At 50.1% G+C, this 13133-nt stretch overlaps 1 long non-coding RNA gene across 1 annotated transcript; it reads left to right on the forward strand.

The window, feature by feature from the left end:
* Window positions 1-367: 367 nt before the first annotated feature.
* Window positions 368-12829, forward strand: LOC138435862 (uncharacterized). Its single transcript, XR_011255279.1, has 2 exons — window positions 368-570; window positions 8155-12829. It is a non-coding gene; the product is annotated as an uncharacterized lncRNA (long non-coding RNA).
* The last annotated feature ends 304 nt before the right edge of the window (window positions 12830-13133 follow it).

The raw sequence follows: 13133 nt of genomic DNA on the forward strand, positions 1-13133 counted from the left end.
GAAATAGGACAATCATGAGACTATGCATATATTTGTCCTCTATGGGGTAATCTAATTTCCTTGAATCGTGCCAAGAAGCCCTAAAATCTAAAAACCAGAGCATCACTTTCCAAGGCTGCTCTCTGGCCCTGTGATCTGACCGCCATCTCAAGGTCAGAGCAGCTAGCCAGCTTGATGTCACTGTCACCACAATGGTGGGCAATGCAAGCCTTGGTTCTCCCTCTGGAGAAATGGGGAGTGTGCGTTCACTCCTGTTTTCAGTGGGGAGGGATGGGCTGGTGTTTGCTATCTACCCTCAACGAGCCAGCCAGCTGGGCTGAGTGACAAATGTCAAATAGATTAAACCAATCTGGCTCCTCCAGGCTGTGGGGCCCAGGTTGCATGAAGCACCCCACCTCCATTTGAGGGCAGCCCACAGCTCTGCCAGTGGTCCCTCTGATGCTGAGGCTTCCTGCATACGTGCACCCAGCACTGGGTCTGGTCGCTGCTCACCACGGTGCGTTGGGGAGGGAGTGACGCTGGCCCTGCAGGCTCCTGCCAAGTAGAAGAGACTGAGCTTCATGCAGAATGGTGAGAGACTACACAGGCCATGGGTCGGGATGGGGTGTCCTTTGGGCACATATTACAGGAGGAACTCTGAGGTGAAAAGGTGTTGTTGGATTGGAAAAGGCACAAAGGCTTTCCCAGAGAGACAGACCTGAAGTTGGGCCTTGAAGGGTGTACAGAAAAGGGGCAGGCATTTTAGGCAGGTGGTACAGCCAGTGATAAGACAGATGGGAACAAACACCATGCGTTCAGAAATGGCCAAAGCAGGAGGGCTTGCCCTATGGAGGAGCAGGAATAAGCAAAGTTTCATCCTCCTAGGTTTATTTCCTCATGTGTCCTCATCTCTGAGAGTTCTCAAAGGTGGCTCTTCGGATCTAAAATGCCACCTGACTAAGAGAAAGCAGGTGGGGCTGCCTGGAGGAGTGACCGAACCCTTGGGAAATTTTGTTGGCCCTCTTGCCCCTCTCCAACATCTGTCCCCCACACTCTTGGGTATCAGCTTCTACCATTGATAACTCCCCAAGATCAGGCTCGATCAGTCCCGCCTAGGGATCCAGGGGTCCAAGTGAGCTCTGGGCCTTGGGTATAGCCCCCAGAGGCTGGGCAGGTTGAAGTCCGGACCGGGGCCCATCTCCAGCCTGCCCTCAGCCCTGGGGATGTCACTCCACAGGACAGGACACTCAAGGAGCTTCGGTGCATTAAAGGGCGGGCCAGGACAGCTTTGGACCTCCAACCTCACTTTCAGCTGCCCTCTGGAAGTGGAAAAGGTCACAGGTTTTTCTTGTCTGAAGTGGCCCATTGCAAGACCTGCAGCCATCCAGCTTCTCGGTTCTGCCAGGTCTCCGGGCTTTCTCGACAGCATGCTGCTGCTGCTGCTGCTGCTGCTAAGTCGCTTCAGTCATATCCAACTCTGTGCGACCCCATAGACAGCAGCCCACAAGGCTCCGCCGTCCCTGGGATTATCCAGGCAAGAACACTGGAGTGGGTTTGCCATTTCCTTCTCCAATGCATGAAAGTGTAAAGTGAAAGTGAAGTCGCTCAGTCGTGTCTGACTCCTCGCAACCCCATGAACTGCAGCCTACCAGGCTCCTCTGTCCATGGGATTTTCCAGGCAAGAGTACTGGAGTGGGCTGCCATTGCCTTCTCCGCTCGACAGCATGAGTCTCCCTTAATCCATCTCCACCACACGTCCATGAACTCAGCCTGGGTCCTTCTGCTCACTCCCTCTATTTCTTCCCCTTTCAGCAGAAAGAGGTGCTAGGGGAGTTCCTCCAGATTCTGCCTCATAGGCTGGCTCCAAAAGCAGAGTCGATCAGCCAGAAGCTCCACCTGCCACCTCTCTGCCCCAGGCCCCTTTGCACCAGGGGCCTGGTTTCACTCTGCTCAACAGGGAACTGAGAACTGCCCATGAACTAACCTAGACCAAACCAACCCCTGTCCCCAGTACAACCGATCCTGGAGAGCTGCTGCCCCTTGTGTGGATAATCAGGGCTGAAAAGGTTCCCCACCTCCCTTGACAGTCTGATTTACACTCGTCTTCCCCACTCAATTCACTCTCAGAAGTCTTCCAGTTGAGAGGATAAATTATATGGCCACCCTGTTTTACCACATCTAAGGGGAAGGGGTAAGTGAGTGGTCAAGACAGGGCTGGAACTCAGACCTGGCTCTCAAGTACCAAGCTCTTATCCCCTCAGGCATTAGGACCAGCAAAGGCTTAAGGAAGGGAGCTGGTCAACAATGTGGGTGGTGCTGTCATAAAGCAGCCCACAAGTAGCACAAGCCAGGATAGAGAAGATCCCAGAAGATCTCCTGGTGGTGGAAATGTGGCCACAGGCTGTGACCGGTGAGCAGAAAAAAGGAAAAGTGTGTACAAAGGTGGCCGCCAGCTTGACCCTGGTGGCTAGGAGAGATAACTCTGCCCATGGTCCCTGTTAAACACTAAGATGGCTGTGAAGAGAGCATAGGTTTGCAAGGAAGGGTCTGTTGTCTAAAATATCTGCATTTGGCTTGAAAGAAGAGGTTTGATCTCTGAATAGAATCTGGCTATCTGGGCCAGCAATCAAAGCCAGGCATCCAATGTCAGACAGACAAGCGCTTAAAAAAAAAAAAAAAACAGGGTCGGGGGTGGGGGTGGGGGTGGGGGGTGGGGGGGAGGTGTAGAGGACGACTCGTTCTTTCCCTGAAGCATCAAGGACATCTGCTGGGCAGGTCACGGGCAGGCCAGGGCAGGATGTGCAGCCGGGAGACGTGGGGAGTCGGCAGCACCGTCTCTGGGTAACAGTAACAAGTGGCACCAGCACTTTTCGTATTAACCCCCCCAGTCCTGCAGCCTTCAGCCGAGGTGTAAACTGGGAAGGCTCCGTGTAGGCAGGGGCACCATGCAGGCTCATGCAGGCACCATGCAGACCTTGGCCTTGGCCTGTGATGAACAGTCACAGAGCCAAGGAAGGCCTGCAAGCTTAGACATTTTTCCTATCTGGCCCTGACTCCTCATCCGACTGTTTAGCTCCTCTGAAATGTCTTCCAAATTCTTACCCATAAGTGGGAGCAGGATCCCCTCAGTTTAATTAGGATCTCCTGTTATACCATATCACAGAATCTAAAATAATATTTCTGTCAAGGAATTGATTATAATTCATAAATAGAAATGTACTTGTTTGCTTATTATCTGATTATCCCCACTATACCAAAAGCTCCATGGCAGGGGGTGGGGGGTGGGGGTAGCACTGTAGCTGTTTTATCCACTAATACATCCCCAATGTCTGGCACACAAAATAAATGTTTGTAGAGAGTCTGGATGCATGAGCACACAACTAAAAATCCATTAGGACATCATTCAGGTCCTTTCACTTATCTAATCAACCAACTTTTACTGAGAATCTACTATGTGTCAGACTCAAAGCTGGGGAAAGCAGAGTTTTAAAAAAATCTTTTAAAATACAAATACCCATGGGAGAGCTAAACTCTAAGATATTATCAGTTATTCACAAACTGATGGGAATTTGATTGGCCAGTCCTCCTTGGAGGAGGACCCTGGCAGCAGGAATAAAGAGGACTGAGGGTCTAGAGAGACAAAAGGAAAGCCTGACTGAGGCTCTAGGTGAAGGGGAGAACACGGGTGCCCGGGGAATAAATGGGTGAACGCTAAGCAGCTGGGTGTACGTGCATAAAAGGAGATCACACACAGGAGATCCAAATAGGAGGCCTATCTGCCTTTACACAATAGGCCCATATTATGTTTATACACGTCAGCCCAATTCACTTCACAGCAACACCTAGAGGTAAGCAGGATTATCGCATTTTAAGAAGAGGCAGCTGAAGCCAGAGAGGCCGAATAACCTGCCAAAGCACACACAGCGAATTGAGAGGCAGAACCTGTAATCAAATGCAGGCCTACTGACTCCCAACTCTTTATCAGCCCAGGGCTGCTTCTGTGGCAGGCCCTGTCCAGGCGCTGTCCATGTGAGGGTCTCCAAGATGGAATTACAAGCTGCAGTACAGCTCCGACACTGGGCAAAGGAAGCACGCTCGCCTTCTACCACAGAAAGCGGGAGGGAGCCACCCCCTCCGGTGCTAATCTCGCCCGTCAAGGTCCCAGGCCTTTCTTCACAACCCAAGGACCTTGAGAATAAAGAGGCAGGGCTGAAGATAGTAGAGTTCACACACTTGCCACCAACAGTTCTTCCAGCTTGGGACGGGGCCCAGCGCTGATCCTCAGCCATGTCAAAACCAAAGTTCTGGGGTGGGGGAGACCCCAAAGTAGAGGGCAGGGCCTGGGGCTCCCCTAATCAGAGAGGGAAGGTAGCCCAGCAAATCTCTGTGCAGCAAATAAGAGCCGGCTCCCCACCACGCCCTCCACAGGGTACTTTCCCCCCACCTCTAGTTCCCCAGCCACATAGAGGGGGCTCTAGGGGTCAGGGTCACAGTTGCACAGGGCAGCTCTCTGCTGTTCCACCCTGTCTCTAGACAGGAGCGCTCGACAGGAAGTGGGGAGAAGGGCCAGGCCTGAGGGGTGTCAGGAAGCACAGAAGGGATCGGGGAGGAAGCTGGAGCTCAGTGAAATCAGTCCAGGGACTGGGCCATGCGACCTCACACACTTTACCACTGGGGAAATCGAGGTCAGAGAGAGCCAGGCTGTGCTCCAGACCACAGAGGGAGGGCTGCTCTGGAGCTGGGTTTCCAGGCCTGGATTCCCCCACACCTCCCTGAAATCTGTGTGTCTCTGTGGCTGACGGTACCCCAACACCCCTCCCCCCAGAGACTGGACAGAATGAACTGAGCAGGGCTGAACGGAAGCAGGCATTCGGGGACCTGAGGGTTTGAGCACCACCACCACCACACCCCCGCCTGACCAGGGGTGCGTCTCCCTCGCCCCGTGAGCCTGTGATTTGACCTCCTCCCACCCCTCAGGGATGTGATCACAGACCGGAAGCCAAGTTCCCTGAGTCCTTCTGGAGAGACCATCCCCCATTTCTCAGGTTCTGACAGAGAACAAGTGGGGAGCCACAGGAGAGTGGAGAAAGCCAGGCCCTGGCGGTGTGCAGACCTGCATTTATCTAAGCGCACACTCCATACCTGCTGGCTCTCCAGCCTTCAGTCACCTCGGCGCTGTTTCCTCTTCCATAAAGTGAAAGCAGTGCCAGGGCCTCAGAGGACTGCGGGGAGGCCAAACAGGCCCACGTGCAACCAGCACACAGCAGGGCTTCATGTGGGATGGGGACTTCTCTTCCTGCCTCCACCCCCATGCAATCCCTCAGCTTCCAGAAAACACCTCTACGGATTCTTCCTTCCTTTACAACGTGGCTCCAGCATATGCAGTTGAGACCCAACATCCGGCACATCTCTGGAGAGCCCCTCTGTGTGTCGAGTCAGTGGGGACACTGTTGGGGAGGCGGGGTATAGGATTCATGATCTGGCGAGGAGACTATAGCTTCAGCAGGCACATAGCAGCCCCCCAGTAAACAGCTGCCCAGAGAACTGACAAACAGCTCGTACAGTCAGTCAGCAGTCACTGTCATCCTCTTCTGTTTTCACCATGGGTTGTCTGACCCAGAGGATGTGATGAGAACAGAGAGATGTTCAGGGACTTGCTTTATGTCACCACAGACAGTCAATGCCAGAGACCTGGCCAGGGAAACAGCAGAGCACATTTATTCACAGAATAATCCCTGACTTGAAAATCAAATTGGCTGGAATCCCATTTCAAGCTCTGGCTTTACCACTAAAGGCTGTGAGACCTTGGGCAGGATACTTAACCTCTCTGAACATCAGTTTCTTCTGCTACACAAGGCGACACTTTTCTCTCAGAGCAGAAACAAGATGGGTATAGATTTCTGGATGTAAAATATGGGGTATGGCACTGGGAAGGGATCAGCACCCGCCCACCCTAAGCCCCCCTAAAATAGTCACTAGGCAGTAACAATAAAAGGCATGAAGTACCAGTGAGGCTCAGTTCTAGAACGTCCTTAGAAGAGCAGCAGGAAGATGGAAAACCACACAGGAGCTTGTTTTTAAAGGCAAAGAAAAATATGATTAAGCCTGAGAATGATGTAATGAAAGAATGAAAATATTTTCCTTACCAGGGCATTTGTATGTCAACAGCTGATAGGGGGTGGGAACGGCCATCACAAGGCTGCCAGGTGCTGCCAACAGCACCACATGAGGATCTACCAGCAGAGACGGGAGTAGGCTGTGGCTGCACAGTGGGGAAGGGAGGCCTTGCCAGGGCCTCAGTTCTCCAGTCTGTGAAATGGGACTGCCCAATCTGGGCTCAGTCTGGCCATGTGAAGTGAAAGTTGCTCAGTTATGTCCGACTCTTTGCGACCCCATAGATATACAGCCCAAGGAATTCTCTAGGCCAGAATACTGGAGTGGGTAGTCACTCCCTTCTCCAAGGGATCTTCCCAACACAGGCATCGAACCCAGGTCTCCTGCATTGCAGGTGGATTCTTTACCAGGTGAGCCACCAGGGAAGCCCAAGAATACTGGAGTGAGTAGCCTATCCCTTCTCCAGGGTATCTTCCCAATCCAGGAATTGAACTGGGGTCTCCTGCATTGCAGGCGGATTCTTTACCAGCTGAGCTACAAGGGAAGCCCCACGGCACCCTTCTTTTATTTTTTAAATAAAAACTATGTGCGTAAGATGTACAACATGATGATTTGTTATACACAGTAAAATGACTGCTACTACAGTCAAGCTAATCAACATATCACCTCCGCACACAGTTACCTCCTGATGTCTGTGAGAGCGCCTAAAATCTACTCTTAGCCCATTTCCAGTATTCAATATAGTTTTTTGGTTTTTGGTTTTTGTTTTTTTTTTTTGGCTGCACAGCACAGCATGTGGAATTTTAGTTCCCCCACCAGGAATTAAACCTGTACCCCCTTCAGTGAGAGCCTGGAATCTTAACTGGACCACCAGGGAAGTCCCAATACAGCATCATCAACTATAGCCATCATGCTGTGCGTTCGATCTCTAGTCTTATTCATCCTAGAGAACTGCAGGTTTGGACCCTTTGACCTGCACCTCCCCATTTCCTTTATGTCCCTGCCTCTGGCAAGCACTGTTTCACACTGCTCCTATAAAATCAACTTTTTAAAATTCTACCTATAAGGGAGATCATGCACTATTTGTCCTTCTGTGACTGATTTATTTCACTTAGTATAATGTCTTCCAGGTTCATTAATGTTGCAAATGGCAGGATCTCCTTCTTTTCTAAGGCTGAATAATTTTCCATTGTATATATCCCATCATTTCTTGATCTGTTCACCTGTGGCTCCATTCTGTCTGTCCTCTTTTTGGTAATCCAGGCTGCAGCAGCTCTAGTTTGGTCTCAAGGTCCGGGAAAAGGAGCTGGTATGTTACAGTTAGGCTCAGAAAAGTTAGGGAGTGCTCCTGAGGTCACACAGCTGAGAGTAGTGCGGGGAGTCTAGACCAAAGCCCCCGCGGTCCACTCTGTCACACTGCCTCCCCGTCCTGGGTTGTGGGTAGGCCTCCGCGTTCATCCACTTGGGCCCTGTGACAGCACTGACACGTGTCCCAGGCGCCTTCTGGCCAAAGCATGCACTCTCAGCACCCTCACCACACGCTCTCACGGAGGGCCAGCCGCCTGGACCCAGCAGCCCTGCCCTCTCCCCACACCCAGACACAACATCTAGGGATTTTCTTTCGGGCTGTCCTCACCCTTGCTCCTCTCTGCTCAAGCGACCATGACCCGTGTCCTATTCTCAGATTTCTCGCCTAGCCCTGTCACCTTCCATTCACCACAGTGGCCAGCCTAGTCCAGCTTGTCCTCACTTGATCCTTGGGTCACAGACAGCACCCTCCTAATCTTGCACATTCTAGCTTGTCGCCCCTCCCAAATGCCGCTATGGAAATCAGCCTCTGAGGAACACCAGTAAGCCTAGCCCCTGCCCTTCCATTCTGACTTTGAATCCTTCTATCCTGACCACCTACCTGATACAGTTCCCAGCTTTTCCTATGTGCCTGTTTCTGGAGCTGCATTCTCCCCAGCTGCACACAGGAGGTGCTCAATAGATGTGTGTTGATGATACATATTTCTGGACAATGGTTTGATTTATGTCACTAGGAACCCCTTTGACTTCCAGGTTTCACCCAGAGCTCCTGGAGTCTGTGATCCTACAGTGGGTGCTGCACGGGGTCCGGCCCTCGGTCTGCATCTTCCAAGGAGGACTCTCACAGTGGACCCTCCATCCACCCTGGAAGTGGGCCCTGTCACGCCTTTCCCCAGCCTTATGCACTGACCTCAGAGGCCAGAGGGCGTGAGGCGGTCCACCCCTAGTCTGAGTGCTGAGGCTGTCAGCAGGTAAGAGATGCAGCCTGAGGCTCCCTCTGCCACCTGGGCCACCATGGTATGACTCCCCCAGCCCAGCTGATCAGACCAGGTGGAGAGTGGCCCAGAAACGACCAGTCTACTAGATGGTTGGTGAAAAGATGAAGAGGGCCATGAAAAGTCTGGCTTTGGAGAACTGGAGCTTCAAAAGCTAGTGAGTTTAGGACTTCCCTGGAGGTCCAGAGGTTGGGAATCTGGGAACAGAGCCTTACAGGACTAAAAACACCTCTATGTCCTCAGGATGGAGAATCCTAAGTGAAGAAACTGAGGTTCTGAGGGGGATGTGCTTCAGTTGCCCGGAGCCCAGGCTCAAGCCCTGTCGTTCTGTCCCTTTCCACTACCCCAGGCCATCCCTCTCCATCCAAATCCCCTGGGAGGGAATCACACTAAACCTTTATCCCCAGGGGACAGCCAGTTTCAGATCCTCCTCCTCTGGGCCTGAGGAGACAGCAGTTCCAACCAGGTCCACCTAGGAGGGAGTCTTTCACAATAGAACTGCCCGGGAGCAGGCACAAGTGCTTGGGAAGTTCTCCCCCAAATCTTCTCACATGCCGTCTGGGCCGTCTGGGGGTTAGGTGATGATGAGGGTGAGAGCAGAAGCAGCCCATCTGGTTTCAGGACAGGCACTCCCTTCCACTCCCTGCAGGTGGCAGACAGAAAACTTTGCAGTTCCTAGGCACATTTTCAGAGCAAAAGGGGGAATGTTTATGAGAAAGGCAGCTACTTCCACCATGCAAGTTGTGTTCTGGAGAGCCTGGGCTAGGGGGTTTCCTGTGCCCCACAGCCACAGGCAGGGCAGGACCTGTGTGGACTGAGAAATATTACAACACCAAGCAATGAGATTTTCCTGAACAATAGCTGCCACTTCTAAAGATGTGCCAGGCCCAGGCCCTATACATCAGAGCTGGGCCCCTGACTGCTCACCGTCAGGTGGACCAGTCAAACACCGACTCTTCTGCCGAGCCGCAACTTGGGTCTTTGTGAAACCAGCAGGAGAATATGTGGCCCACCCTGCCATAGTTCTCAAACCACTGGCTGTCGATGTGGGCCAGGCCAGGTACCAAGTGCTGAGGATCTAGATGTAAACAAGATGTGGGCCCCACTTCGACAGACCTCAGGCTGGTGAAGGAGGTGAACAGCCCTGAGTCTGAGTGCCGAGGCTGTCGGCAGGTAAGAGATGCAGCCTGAGGCTCCCTCTGCCACCTGGGCCACCACGGTGTGGGCCACATGACTCCACCAGCCCAGCTAATCAGACCAGGTGGAGAGTGGCCCAGAAATCACCAGTCTATGAGCTGGCTGGTGAAAAGATGAAGAGGGCCATGAAAAGTCTAGCTTTGGAGAACTGGAGCTTTGAAAGCTAATGCGTTTAGGACTTCCCTGGAGGTCCAGAGGTTGGGAATCTGCCTACCAGTACATGAGACACAGGTTCGATCCCTCGTCTGGAAAGATCCCACATGCTGTGGGGCAACTAAGCCCGAGGGCCACAACTACTAAGCCTGTGCTCTAGAGCCCACGAGCCAAAGCTACTGAAGCCTGAGTGCCCTAGTGCCCACGCTCTGCAACAAGAGAAGCCACCACAATGAGAAGCCTGTGCACCACAAGAGTCTCCCCACTCGCCACAACTAGAGAAAGCCTGCATGCAGCAATGAAGACCCAGCACACCCCAAAATAAATAAATAAAAGCAAGTGAGTTAGACTAGGAAGGACCACATGGCACAGTCGGGGCCAGAGATGCCTTGACAGCCACACATAAGCTGAAACAGCAGGAAACACACAAAGCCTGCACTGGGAGACACAGCGGGCCACACAGTGCCAACTCTAGGATCAGAAGGGCTGGAGTGGGCAAGAAAGGCTGCCCAGGAGGCTGTTTAAACCTCAGCAAGTGGGTGACCAGACTGGGAACTTAAAGGACCTTCAGGCCACAGGACTGGGGCTCAAGCTCATTCAGTTCATCCAAGAAATATTTATGGGTCACTTCCAGGCCCCAGGTCAGGATGACAATGACTTAGTCTGTGTCCCCAAGGAGCCCACAGCATGAAGGAAAACATAAAGATTAGTCAGATGACAGCAGCATGGGAGAAGCCCTGCTGTGAAAGCAGGGAGCCGAGTAGGCTATGGGAGCTTTTTGCAGACCGGTGACGCAGCCTGGTTTTCACAGGGAATTCATCTCCAAGTTTGAAGATACTAAGACAATGGAGCGATTCTGGACAGGAAGCAGCACCATCAGGTAATGAAGGGCTCTGCTTGCCTGGGAAAGCCCTGGGATGCACTCACACAACTGGTTTATTCCAGCCACAAGCAACCACAAAAAGCTGACTGTCCAGTTGTCATGTCCATTCCCAGGGCAGTGGGTTCAGAGCAAAAAGATACTCTGCCTCTATACACATAGAAACAGAAGCCAGGGAAGCTTCTACAATTAGCCCAGATCCTACCCCAACACTGATGGCAGGCACAGGTGTCAGCAGGCATTTGGAAAAACCAATCAGACCAGCTGGACAGGGCCTACAGAAAAGGGAAGTAAACAACTGATTAGCACTCTTGGGCCTTGGATTCTTTTTTTTTTTTTTTTTTTAGCCTATAAATAAAAGACTAGAAACCTAAGATTGGGGTACCAGCATGGCCAAAATCACTTCCGGCAGTAATTGCAACCATGAAATTAAAAGAGTCTTCTCCTTGAGGAAAACTAAAACAAACCTAGACATTATATTAAAAAGCAGAGACATCACTTTGCTGACAAAGGTCCGTATAGTCAAAGCTACAGTTTTTCCAATAGTCATGTACGGACGTGAGAACTGGACCATAAACAAGGCTGAGCTTTGAAGAATTGATGCCTTCAAATTGTGGTGCTGGAGAAGAATCTTGAGAGCCCCTTGGACAGCAAGAAGATCAAAGCAGTCAATCCTAAAAGAAATCAACCCTGAATATTCATTGGAAGGACTGATGTTGATCCTGAAGTTCCACCTTCAATACTTTGACCACTTGATAGAAAGAGCCAACTCATTGGAAAAGACCCTGATGCTGGGAAAGGTTGAGGGCAGAAGAAGAAGGGGACAACAGAGGATGAGATGGTTGGATGGCATCACTGACTCAATGGACATGAGTTTGAGCAAACTCAGGGAGATAGTGAAGGACAGGGAAGCCTGGCATGCTGCAGTCCATGGAGTTGCAGAGTCAACACGACTGAGTGACTGAACAATGAACAGTAACAACGGTTGGGTAAGGACCCTCTGAAGTGAAGTGAAGTGAAGTCGCTCAGTTCTGTCCGACTCTTTGCAACCACATGGATTGTAGTCTACCAGGCTTTTCTGTCCATGGGATTTTCCAGGCAAGAGTATCGGAGTGGGTTGCCATTTCCTTCTCCAATTTCTTTGTTGTATCTTCACATGCAGAAGAGGCTAAGAATCTCAGAGCTTTTTTTTTTTTTTTAACTTTTTATTTTGTATTGGGATATAGCCAATTAGCAATGTTGTGAACAAGCTTCAGGTGAACACCAAAGGGATTCAGCCATACATATACATATTTCTATCCTTCCTTGGGCCTTGGATTCTTAATCTGAAAGGAAAACAATCTGCTCCATAGGCTTGTGTCAGGATTCAATGAGAGCATGTGGGTAGAGCTCTCTCCAGTAAATGCCCCGCTGCATTAGAGGGCTGGGCTTGAAGCACAGTTCTCCACACCAGGAGCTGTGTCCTCTTCCCCTTGGCATCCCCACCCCAGAGAAGGCTTGTGGAGCTCTTGCATCAGTGAAGCACTTTTATTCCCCTACCAAGGTATTCTCTTGTTTATTTCCTGCCTTGTTTTAAAAAAATTGGTTAAACCAGTATTTCTTTTTTCCACACCCTCTTCAGCATTTATTCTTTGTAGAGTTTTTGATGATGGCCATTCTGACCTATGTGAGATGATATCTCATTGTGGTTTTGATTTGCATTTCTCTAATAATGAGTGATGTTGAACATCTTTTCATGTGTTTATTAGCCATCTGCATGTCTTCTTTGGAGAAATATCTGTTTATGTCTTTTGCCCATTTTTTGATTGAGCTGTTCATTTTCCTAGTATTGAGCTGCATGAGCTGCTTGTATACTTTGGAGATTAATTCATCAGTTGTTTTGTTTGCTATTATTTTCTCCCATTCTGAATGCTATCTTTTCACCTTGCTTATAGTTTCCTTCATTATGCAAAATCATTTAAGTTTAATTAGGTCCCATTTGTTTATTTTTGTTTTGATACCATTAAATAAAATAGTGAGAGAGAGAACATTCTGTACAGCCAGGGAACTCTACTCAATATACTGTGGTGACCTGAATGGGAAGGAAGTCCAAAAGGGAGGAGACATACGCATATGTATGGCTGATTATTTTTCTGTACAGCAGAAACTATCACAACATTGTAAAGCAACTATACTCCAATAAAGATTCATTCAAAAAAAACAATACCTCTCAGGAGCAAGAGGTTATCAGTCTTTGCATTTGGTTCCTTTATGGCTGCTTTTGTTTCAATTGACATGGAATTAACATTAATTGAGCAACTTTCATTGACAAGCTAGATGATTTACATATACTAACTTATTTGATTCTAGGATATAGTGGAAACATATTACTTCAAAAAACATGATAAAATGTCTTTTAGCAAGAGACTGTGTTGATCAAATGACTTAACCTCCCTAAGTCTCATTTCTTCAGTTTCCTCAGCACAAAAGTGATTGCAATCATACCTATCCTGTTTGGCTGCTGTGAG

This window comes from Ovis canadensis, chromosome 1 (assembly GCF_042477335.2).
Source record: "Ovis canadensis isolate MfBH-ARS-UI-01 breed Bighorn chromosome 1, ARS-UI_OviCan_v2, whole genome shotgun sequence".
NCBI classification, from domain to species: domain Eukaryota; kingdom Metazoa; phylum Chordata; class Mammalia; order Artiodactyla; family Bovidae; genus Ovis; species Ovis canadensis.